Here is a 10,667-nt window from a genome sequence, read left to right as displayed (position 1 = left end):
ACAAAACAAAGAAGGAAGTAAAAATAAAAATAATAAAGAACTAAACACAAGTAGTGGAGATCAACATGTCCAAATGAAATTTTTAAATGGACAGACTTGATAGATTTGATACTACATAAGAAAGTATTAGTGAACTTACAGGTAAGTAATAAATCTATTGAAAATAAAATAGAGAAAGATAAAATAAAATTGAGAGCATCAATAACCTTTGAAATAAAACTAAATTATCTACTACAATGGATTGTGAGTTCCAAAAGAATTAGGATCAGGAGAAACAAATAAAGATATTAAAGAAAAAGAAGCTAAAAATTCTCAAAGTTAAATAAAACTACAATGTTAGTTCATTACCTAGCAGGTTGAGCAAACTACAAAAATAAAACACAAATACATAAAAATAAATGCTCTAAAAAATTGCAATAGAAAAGCAAAGATAAAAACGATAGCCAAGACATGGAAACAACCAAAGTGTCCCTCAATAGAGGAATGGATAAAGAAGAGTGGTACATATATACAATGGAATACTACTCAGCCATAAGAAATAGTGACATAGTGACATTTATGACAACATGGGTGGAACTTAAGAACATTATACTGAGTGAAATAAGTAAATCAGAAAAAGCTAAGAACTATATGATTTCATACATAAATGGGATATAAAAATGAGATTCATGGACATAGATAAAACTGAAGTGGTTACCAGGAGGAAGGGTCAGGGGGAGGTGAGTTAGGAAAAACAAATACAAGGTGAGAGAACATGAGTTGACTTTGGGTGATGAGCACATACTACAATCAACAGTTCGAATGCTATGAAGATGTTCACCTGAAACCTATGTACATTTATTGACCAATGTCACCTCATTAAATTTAATAAAATAAGATGGCATATTGCCCATCAGAAATTATGCAAGCTAATGTTATTAAAATAGCATGTTGAAAGTGCTGAAAAGTATGATTACAGTGTCAAATTCTACATGTCTGTATATTTCAAAAACAAACAAAATAAAACTTTTTCAGGAAAAAAAAGAATGGTATTCCCTATATATAAAAGAAATTAAATTTGTAGTTTATAAACCTTACCATGAGGAACAGAGACCCACATACATTCACAGTTAAATTCTGTAAATTGCTGAACAAAGAAACGGTATTTCTACAAAACTTTTTCAGAAAACAAAGGTCAACACTACCCTGATACCAAACACCAGAGTCAACTTCAAGAAAATTGACCTTGGAATTACTATCCTCATGAACATACAAATTCTTTAACAAAATATTAGCAAATATGGTGCAGCATAACTGAAATACCTTTATGATAGAAGTACAAATTTGGTTTAATCTTAGCAATGGATAGAAATGCAAACTACAACTATAACTGGATATCATTACAAACGCCACGGAATAGCTGACAACTGGTTAATGAGAATGTAAAATGACAACACTAAAAAGCCATTTAACTGTTTCTTATAAAGTTAAGCACATTTCACATATGGCTCAGCAATTCCATTCTTAGATCTATCTGCCCAAGAGAAATAAAAACATATGCCCACAAAAAGATGTGTACACAAATGTTTATAGCTTTTTATTCCTCATAGCCAAAATTTGGTAACAATCCAAATAGCCAACAATAGACAAATGAACATACACATTGATATATCATACACCTGAAGGCTCATCAGCAGTGTAAAGGAATTAACTACCATACAACTCCACAGCACGGATAATCTCACAAACGTTATGTTGAGTGAAAGAAGTTAGACACAGAAGAGTAAATACTAGAGTTGTTTTATGAAACACTAGAAAGACAATTTCCATCTTCATTGACAGAAAGCAGATGGATGATTGTCTGGGGCTGAGGATGAGGAGATGGGCTTGACTGTGAAGCATCACAAGGCACTTTTTTGAATGACGAAAATGTCCTATGTCTTGATAATGGTGGTAACTACCTAGCTGTATATATTTCTCAAAACTTGTCAAAAATACACATTTAAAAAGGATGCATTTTATGTTAATTGTATCTTGATAAAGTTTTTTTAACAAAAAAGATTTATTTTATATGTTCTAGAAAATTAAGAGTTATCAAAATAAGAAATGTGAATGTCTATATTTTGATTCTGTGTGTGGCTTGTGTTGAGCTGAAGGCATGCGAGACGTGCAGGCTCACAGCAACTTTGACTTCTACCTTATATAGTTGAAAATGGGGGCCTTGCTCATCATAAAAATTATTGCCAGAGATAACTTCTTATGACCTACCCATGTGGCAGGGCAAACTTCTAATGACTGAGTTCTGCTCTTATGGTTAGGCAAATGCCCTTTCTTCCCTGAAGTCCAAGGCCTCTTACCTAACTTATTCTTAACTCAGGATGTATGTATACCAAATCTTAACTTTCTGTCTCTGAACCTCTCATGTATGTGAGGTCTCTGTCATGTACATGGGGTTCCCATATGCACGTTCGTGATTAAATGCGGGGTATCTTGTTGTTAAGGATTTGTTTCCTGTTGATTTGATTATTAGAGTGGCTAGAAAAACTTAAAAAGGTAGAGGAAATGTTCTTCCTTTGCCATAATAGCCATCTAAAAATGTAATATAATGTTATCATTGAATAAAAAGAAAACATATACCAGTTTTTTCCATATTTTTAATTACCATTATTACACCAATACAGCACATATTTTATATACATATATCTTAAAATTCATTATCAGCTTTTCAGCAATTCAGATAACATATTATCACCTTGAGAATACAAAGAACACAGAGTGGAGGAAGACAGAAAAATACGTTCCCAATCGTTAGTCATTAGTGATTCTGTAGACCTTCTTTTCAGAGTTTTCTATGGAGTTTTAAGATGCTCTGCCCCAGCTCTGGAAGAAATGAGCTTCCTGGAAGGGGAGGCAATGAAAAGCACCCAAAGTGAAAAGGAATCAAGAATGAAATCCCAAAGAAAGAACATACTTTGAAACTAAATATAAAGACTCCCTTTAGACAGAGTGTTCACATCCAAATAGGTACTAAGGGAAGAAATGATATCTTTTAATTTCATCCTCAAAACTGCCTTTTGACAAACAAAATAGTTCCAATCATGTAGGAAAGGGGACTCTCTTCACGGCACTGGGAAAGGAATGGTGGGGCAGAGGGAAAGGGAAGTGCGGGAGAGCAGCCTGCTGTTGAGATCCCTCGATGATGGATATCAAAGCCACCATTGGGGCATAACTTATTATAGCTGAAGCAGTGGCTCTCCAGTTTTCCTCATAAGTGATGATACATGGAATAGCACCTTTTCTACTAAAGACCTAGATGGACTGAAAAATGTTTATGGAGAGAGACCACAGGCAGCAAGGCCATGTGGGTACTGAACTAGAGGAAAGTGCTTTCAACCTCTCTGCTCTACAAATCAGGTTAAAAACTCTAACCCCTCAACTTTAGGTCAAAATCATCACAGGCAAATACAAAGTCATGCTGCGCTTCAAAAGCAGCAGTTCAAAAGAGCTGCAAGAAAATACAGCAGATCCTTTCATGATGTTGTTTTGTTGTGCTGCTGATAAGATGCTGTAGGAACTTAACTCTTGTTTATGGCAACTGGCCTGTGGTGAACTGGTTTTACTTTAAGTGGTTTAGCTTAAAGTCACAGAACCTGTCAATGTGAAGTAAGAACTTACTGTAAACACTTCTCTAGAATGCAACTTGGAAAACACAGCTCCTTGAAGCTTTTTCACCCAAGAGACATCCATTGATCAAATATGCCATGCTAGTCAACAAACCAAACAATAGCGAAGGTGCCATCAACACAGCCCTCTTATTATAGGAAATAGAAACACAGGACAGGGTGATGAAGCTGCGCCCAGCAGCTTATGAGTAGGATGCTCTCTGAATAGGATAAGCCTGAAGGAGAATAAACACTGAGGTCAGTCTGCCCATTTCAGAGTCTTGGGTTAGAGAATAAAGAAGCTTCAAAGCTACTGTTGCCACTGGAATTGCTAAGTAGGGCTTCACAAAGAGGACACAGGGTCAGAAGATGATTCTGAAATGTGTTAAAGAATTTAAAAGCTGGAAAATAATTTTGCAGATGCTAAAGGTCATTTCTCCCTCACAGAGCCCTGGCCTTTGGAACCCTGCAGCGTCAGTCCAAGTGTGATGAGATGTTCTGTTCCCTTGCTTTGATAGTGAAGAAAAGACAAGAGACACTTTCCTGGCTGTACAGAAAGTAACAGCATAGGGGAGTGATATAAACCAGTATGAATGCAAGGGAGAAGCTATGGAAAAGATTGTCTAGTCCTTTTGGTGCTAGAGAGAGAAGAGGGTCCTAAATTCCTTTACAGAATGGTGCCCTCAAATCACTTTCGTTCTTCAAGTCTGTCCTTAATGTCCTGTCAATGCTCTTCAGAACTGGACCCAGTCGGCTGGTCGTGGTGCATGGTTTGGAGAGATCTGGATGGAGTGCTAGGTCTTCCCACACACCGTTGCTGGCAGAGACTGGAGCTGGTGCTGGGGTTGTGGCAGGAGCAGGAGAACCCCAGTCCAAAAGGCTATCTGCATCACCACCAGAATGGTGAGAGTTTGGAATGAGTGGCGGAGTGATAGGATTGCTCAGGGAAACTGAAGAGAACAGTGGGGGATTGGTGACTTGGCCTCCAGGAGGGTTTGAAGGTAAGCTAAGCCCCCAGTTCTTACTGTCCTGGGCTTAGAAGTACCTCTTAGTTGTAATGTGCCTAATACTCAACTTGACGTTCCGTCCTTCCTTAAAGCCCAGAATCAACTTGGGATGCATGTCCATTTCCTGAGATTCTTTGGAAATCTCAGATTCTTGCTTTACCCACTTGAAGTGATCTTGCAAGGAGTCATTCAAGTTGGTGGCATTCTTCCCATCTGTGAGGCCAATGCTAATGAAATCACCATGTCCAAAAACCTTTTAGATCTGGATTACAAAGTGGCAGCTGGGATCTTTCCCTGTCTCCACAGCAATACCAGAGTACTACTGTTCTACTGGTGCATAAGCCAAGAGCTCCCCTGTTACCTTCAATTGGAGGCCCAGGGAAGAAGCCATTAGATACTGAAATAGGATTTCACATACAGGGCAGACTAGTGTTCCAACTTCCCATATCCTCTCTTTTGATTCTAGATGAGAGGTTTCATCTCCTAATATCTGTTAGTTTAGTACCTTTTATTGAAAGTAAAGTGGGTTGGTTTTTATTGATTTCAACATATATCTTTATAAATAAATCTATTTAAAACTAGCATCTAAGTGCTTCAATGAGGTTCCTTTTTTCAGTTTTATTAATTTTTATTTTTTGTATTTTTCTGAAGTGAGAAGCAGAGGGGGGGAGGCAGACAGACAGACTTTTCTGCATGTGCCCAACTGGGATCCACCCAGCATGCCCACCAGGGAGCAATGCTCGGCCCCTTTGGGGTGTTGCTCTGCAGCAATCAGAGACATTCTAGCACCTGAAATGGAGGCTATGGAGCCATCCTCAGCGCCCGGGCCAACTTTGCTCCAACGAAGCCTTGGCTGCGGGAGGGGAAGAGAGAGATAGAGAGAAGGGAGAGAAGGAAGGGTGGAGAAGCAGATGGGTGCTTCACCTGTGTGCCCTGGCTGGGAATTGAACCTGGGACTTCCACACACCAGGCTGATGCTCTACTGCTGAGACAACTGGCCAGGGCTAACTTTCTTCAGTTTCTTTTTTTAATATCATTGCTCATATATCCTGAAATACATATTTATTTTAGTATATACTAATTAATTTTTTCTGTGTATCAGTGTATTTTGCATTACAATGAATAACCAACCACAGCAACTTTAATGGAGAAAACAAAGCAACTATCTAAATAATGAACTGCAATCACAAATAATTTTATAACAATGAAACCTACTTTCTTGTTGCACAATAACCATAAGTTGGGTCACTTCTTTCAGACTATGTAGCAAAATAAAATAGAAACTTATTCTTATGGGACTTTAAGGCATAAAATAGAGGAAAAAGAAAAGAAACTTAGTTTTATAGACATGTTCAGTTGTAAAGAAGACAGGACTTGTTAACACCGTGAAAGACTAAAAAGTGAAGGGGGAACAGGGCTATTTAGCAAAGTAGAGTGGTATGTAAAAATAAAACCAGCGAATGGAAGACTTCTACACAAATTTTTATGGCTTCCTGGTAATGTGGTTAACTGGATGATGAAATAATGATCCTAGAGAAATTAAGTGCAGTGTTACTTAGGAAATGTAAAGACTACTTCGGAAACAAAATGGAAGACAATGAATTGGGAAAATTCCATGGTCCATGGCGAGGAGCTGGCTTTCCGCAGGCTCTGTGACGGGATGGCAACAGCTTGTCAGAGAACGAATCTAAGCTGCAAGCCTGCTTGTTGAGCAGACAGATCAACATTTGCTCTTGGGATAGGTATTAATATAAATCTAAGTTGTAGTTTCATTAAAGAAAAGTGACTCACCTTCTCCTGCACAAATGAAGGTTTAGTTTTGTGTTTAGCATTTAGAAAAGCCTATATATTTTTTTTTTCATGGCTAAATAACAGTCTTTCTTGTATATAGTTTATTGGAGTGAAATTGGTTAATAACATTATATATATGTTTCAAGTGAACAGTTCTATACTATATCATCCATGTTTTGCAATTGCGTATCTAGCCTGTGAGCTCATGGATTGCTTACCACTCAAACTCTAGCCTCCCTGCATCACCATAAAATGAGGTTTTGGATTTCAAGTTATTCTCATTTGTTTGAGTCCTGAAATAGTTTTAAAAAGATGGACTGTGACAATTTCAATTAAAGAGCAATCACTTTCCAGCTAGTTTTCCAAGACTGATTGTCTATTAAAATTCCCAGGCCATATTCCAGTCATAGAATAATAACGTTGGTTTTAATTGCAATGAATGAGACTAAAACACTTCAAACTAAATACTCCTAATGTTTCTTAATATTAAAACTGCAAGTTTCAAAACCATAGGAGAAAGACAATGTTAGTTTAACCCGTGAAAGTTGAATTATCTCCTTGACCTTTTATTTGTCTCTTACATACCTGACCATTTCATAGAAAAACTTCACAACTCACTTTAGGAGATTTTTTTTTTTTCACAACCCACCTTAGGAGATTTAACAAGAGAAAACTCAAATTATACATGGTAAATTGACATTTAAAATAACATAAAAAGTCAGGTTTATGATTGCCAAAAGGATGATACAGATAGGAAAGTTTTTGGTTTTTTATAAGTTATTATTTTGGAGAAAAGACATAGCAATAGGCAGTAGACTGTTCAAGGGAAGTTTTATAGGAAAGGTGAAAATTCATATTTTTATTCTATAAATACTTTCAAGTATCTTTTTTAAGCCAAGGTGTGGACCACCTGGAAATGCAATGATAAACAGTCATATACCCTGCAGTTTACACTTTAAGGGCTGAAACACACCTGCAGTGATAGTTGCAATCTTACTTAAATGTAAAACAAGAAAGATAGAAATGATAAGGCGGTGTAATAAGTGACTTAAGCAGAAGAACAATGGAGGGCAGGAGACTGGCATTTGTTGAGCAGTCCCTGTACGCTCGATGCATCATTTCACTTGGCAGTTATCACAACATTCCAAAGTGATGCAGCCATTCTAGGGGTTCCAGGGACCCGAAGGTGTGTGACCCACTGTGCGCTCCTGGCTTCACACAAGAAAGAGTGCAACTTTGAGTCAGCATAGAGTTTAAAGTGAAAGAAAGTATGTATATTAGTGAAGCAGCGAGACAGCGAGTGGCTACTCCAAAGCCTCTTTGAAGAGGGATTTACTTCTTTTATCGAGGCTATGAGCTGAATACACATAAAAGCTAAGAGATGCATCCTGTGTCTCAGCAAGAACTTTAAACTGTCCAATGGACTGGGCCATACCCCTCACCTTCAATTTCTCCCTCCAGACAAATTGTAATGGAATGTAATTATTATGTTGACACCCAGCACTGCACGAAAGATAACCCAGTCTCTACCCAGCTTTATTCAAGCTTAAAAGAAAGCCCCAAAGCATTAATTTTGCTATATGTAGAGGATACCGGATTCAGCAATCTATACACTTTGTTAAAAGTAATTTACGACTTTCAAATAACATCTTATATAGGATGCCCCTCCAGGCCTTTTGGTTGTACCTATGATTCTGTAAAATAGGATCCCCTCAGAGAGGAGTTCTCAGGCTCAGAAGACTGAAATTTTGTCCTAGGGAGTCACATGATTCTGAAAAAATGCTGTCAATTTGTTTTAGCATTTCTGAAGTATTTTCCTTGTAAATCACACAGAGCATTTTCTAGAGAATCTGCAGGACCTCTGACATACATAAAAAAAAAAGAAGATAAAAACCTAGGCATTTGTCATCTAAAATTCTCCATAAAGCTAAGTACAAAATAAAACAAAACAAACCTTGCACTAGTTACATATAGCATACCCTAATCACACGACGATTATTTGTGAGTAATTAATAAACCATCTGAGCTCTTTATCCTGAGTCGTTCCTAACATTTAAATTTTATTATTTTGCATTCACGGATTTTGATTGAGGCTCTGACCTCAGTGAAAATGCAAATACTGTATCTCAGAGAAACACTAGAAGTTACCATTGTGATACGCTGGCCCTCGGTATACTGAAGGCACAGAGTGTGAATAATGATTTCTGAAGAGGAAAGCCCCAAATGGACATAACAAAACAAGGAGAAATACAACTGCATTATTTAAGCAACTCAGATTTAGAAGTTCTTTATTACAAAAGCATAACATTGGCCTGACCAGGTAGTGGCGTAGTGGATAGAGCATCAGACTGGGATGTGAAGGACCCAGGTTCGAGACCCTGAGGTTGCCAGCTTGAGCGTGGGCTCATCTGGTTTGAGCAAAGCTCACCAGCTTGGACCCAAGGTCTCTGGCTTGAGCAAGGGGTTACTCAATCTGCTGTAGCCCCATGGTCAAGGCACATATGAGAAAGCAATCAATGAAAAACTAATAATTGATGCTTCTCATCTCTCTCTGTTCCTGTCTGTCTTTCCCTATCTCTCTCTCTCTCTCTCTGACTCTTTCTCTCTGTCTCTGTAAAAAAACAAAACAAAACAAAAGTACATTGCCTACACTGATAAGTGTAGACATTAATTAGAAAAAAATATTAGAAAGATACTGACAAAACTAAACCCCCCAAATGTAGATGAAATTTATTAAGTTCAAAAGATATAATAAAAAACAGTTTACAGATTTATACATAATAGTTATCAGTTGGTCCTCAGAAAAGACTAATAATAATATTGATAACACCCTGATGAGACTGATTAACAGAGCAGAGTGAAACAATTAACATAAGAAATGAAAAATGACATCACAGCAATCTACAAATATTTTTAAATAAAGGTAATTTGATAACCATACATATATGCATGTTTACTTTATGGCAAAATAACATAGAAGGATGGTAGAGAAAGGAAAGTTTGTTGGATAAATGGTGTTAGGTCAATTGGATATTGTAGATTGCAAACCAAATACAAATTATTTTCTTCCACCAAAAAGTGGAGTCTATCTCTACCTTGCTACCCACTCCTTCCCTTACCCCTGACCTTGGAAATTCTGTGAGCACCATGTTGTGAGTAAGCCTGGGCTAACCTCCAGATAATGAAAGACAGGCAACTCAGCCTGTCAACCACCAGAACTCAATCATACACATGTGATTAAGGAACAGTCAATATGTCTGATGACTGTTCACCTCATAAGAGATAACTATAAGATTTTTTACCTGACCAGGTGATGGCACAGTGGATAGAGCATTGGCCTGGTACGCTGAGTACCCAGGTTTGAAACCCAGGGTGTCCGGCTTGAGTGCGGGGTCTCTGGCTTGAGCGCAGGGTCACCATCTTGAGCATGAGATCATAGACATAACTCTATGGTTCCATAACTCTATGGAAGCCCAAGGTCACTGGCTTGAGCCTATCTACTGGCTCAGATGGAGCCCCCAGTCAAGGCACATATGAGAAAGTGATCAGTGAACAACTAAGGTGCCACAACTACGAGTTGATGCTTTTCATCTCTCTTCCTTCCTGTCTGTCTCTCTCACTAAAATAAAAAAAAAAAAAGAAAAGAAAGTATGAACGATTTTATAAAAGAAACTGTTTCATGGATGCTATTGATAAATTTGGGGAAATTTCTCTCTTTTATAATGGCTATCCATTTTATGTCATACTTTAAGATAAAAAAATTGTTTAATTCTTTCCTGAGAGAAAAGAGATTTAAACAGACATTGTTCAGTGCTGCCTACTCACATTTTTTATTTTAACATTTAAATATTCTTTCTCTCTTCCCACTCTCCTTAATGTTACTGGTTTCACACTTTATCTTCCCACTCTAAGAAACTGGTATTCCACCAGATATATATATAAATGTGTGTGTGTGTGTGTATATATATATATATATATATATACACACACACACACACACACATTTTATTTTCTTAGAGTTTTTTTTTCAAGACTGTGCAGATCAGGCCTGAAGAATGCCTTTTCCTTTGACAATAACAGATGCAGTATGAAAACAAGCATAAAATATCAATAAAAAGATTGAAATCTTTGGGGTTTTCTGAGTTGCTACAGGGGGAGTAAACTGCATAACAGCAAAGCAGGATAGATTATTAGACATTCAGTGGACTTGGTGAGGACTTGTGGTTGT

General features: G+C 37.4%; 1 pseudogene; it reads right to left on the bottom strand.

Annotated features, from left to right (window-relative positions):
• Positions 1-4,375: 4,375 nt before the first annotated feature.
• On the bottom strand, positions 4,376-5,039 carry LOC136388473 (adaptin ear-binding coat-associated protein 1 pseudogene; annotated as a pseudogene).
• Positions 5,040-10,667: the final 5,628 nt, after the last annotated feature.

The sequence above is a fragment of the Saccopteryx leptura genome, chromosome 1, assembly GCF_036850995.1.
Source record: "Saccopteryx leptura isolate mSacLep1 chromosome 1, mSacLep1_pri_phased_curated, whole genome shotgun sequence".
Classification (NCBI taxonomy): Eukaryota; Metazoa; Chordata; class Mammalia; order Chiroptera; family Emballonuridae; genus Saccopteryx; species Saccopteryx leptura.
This window is presented reverse-complemented; position numbering and strand designations above follow the sequence as displayed.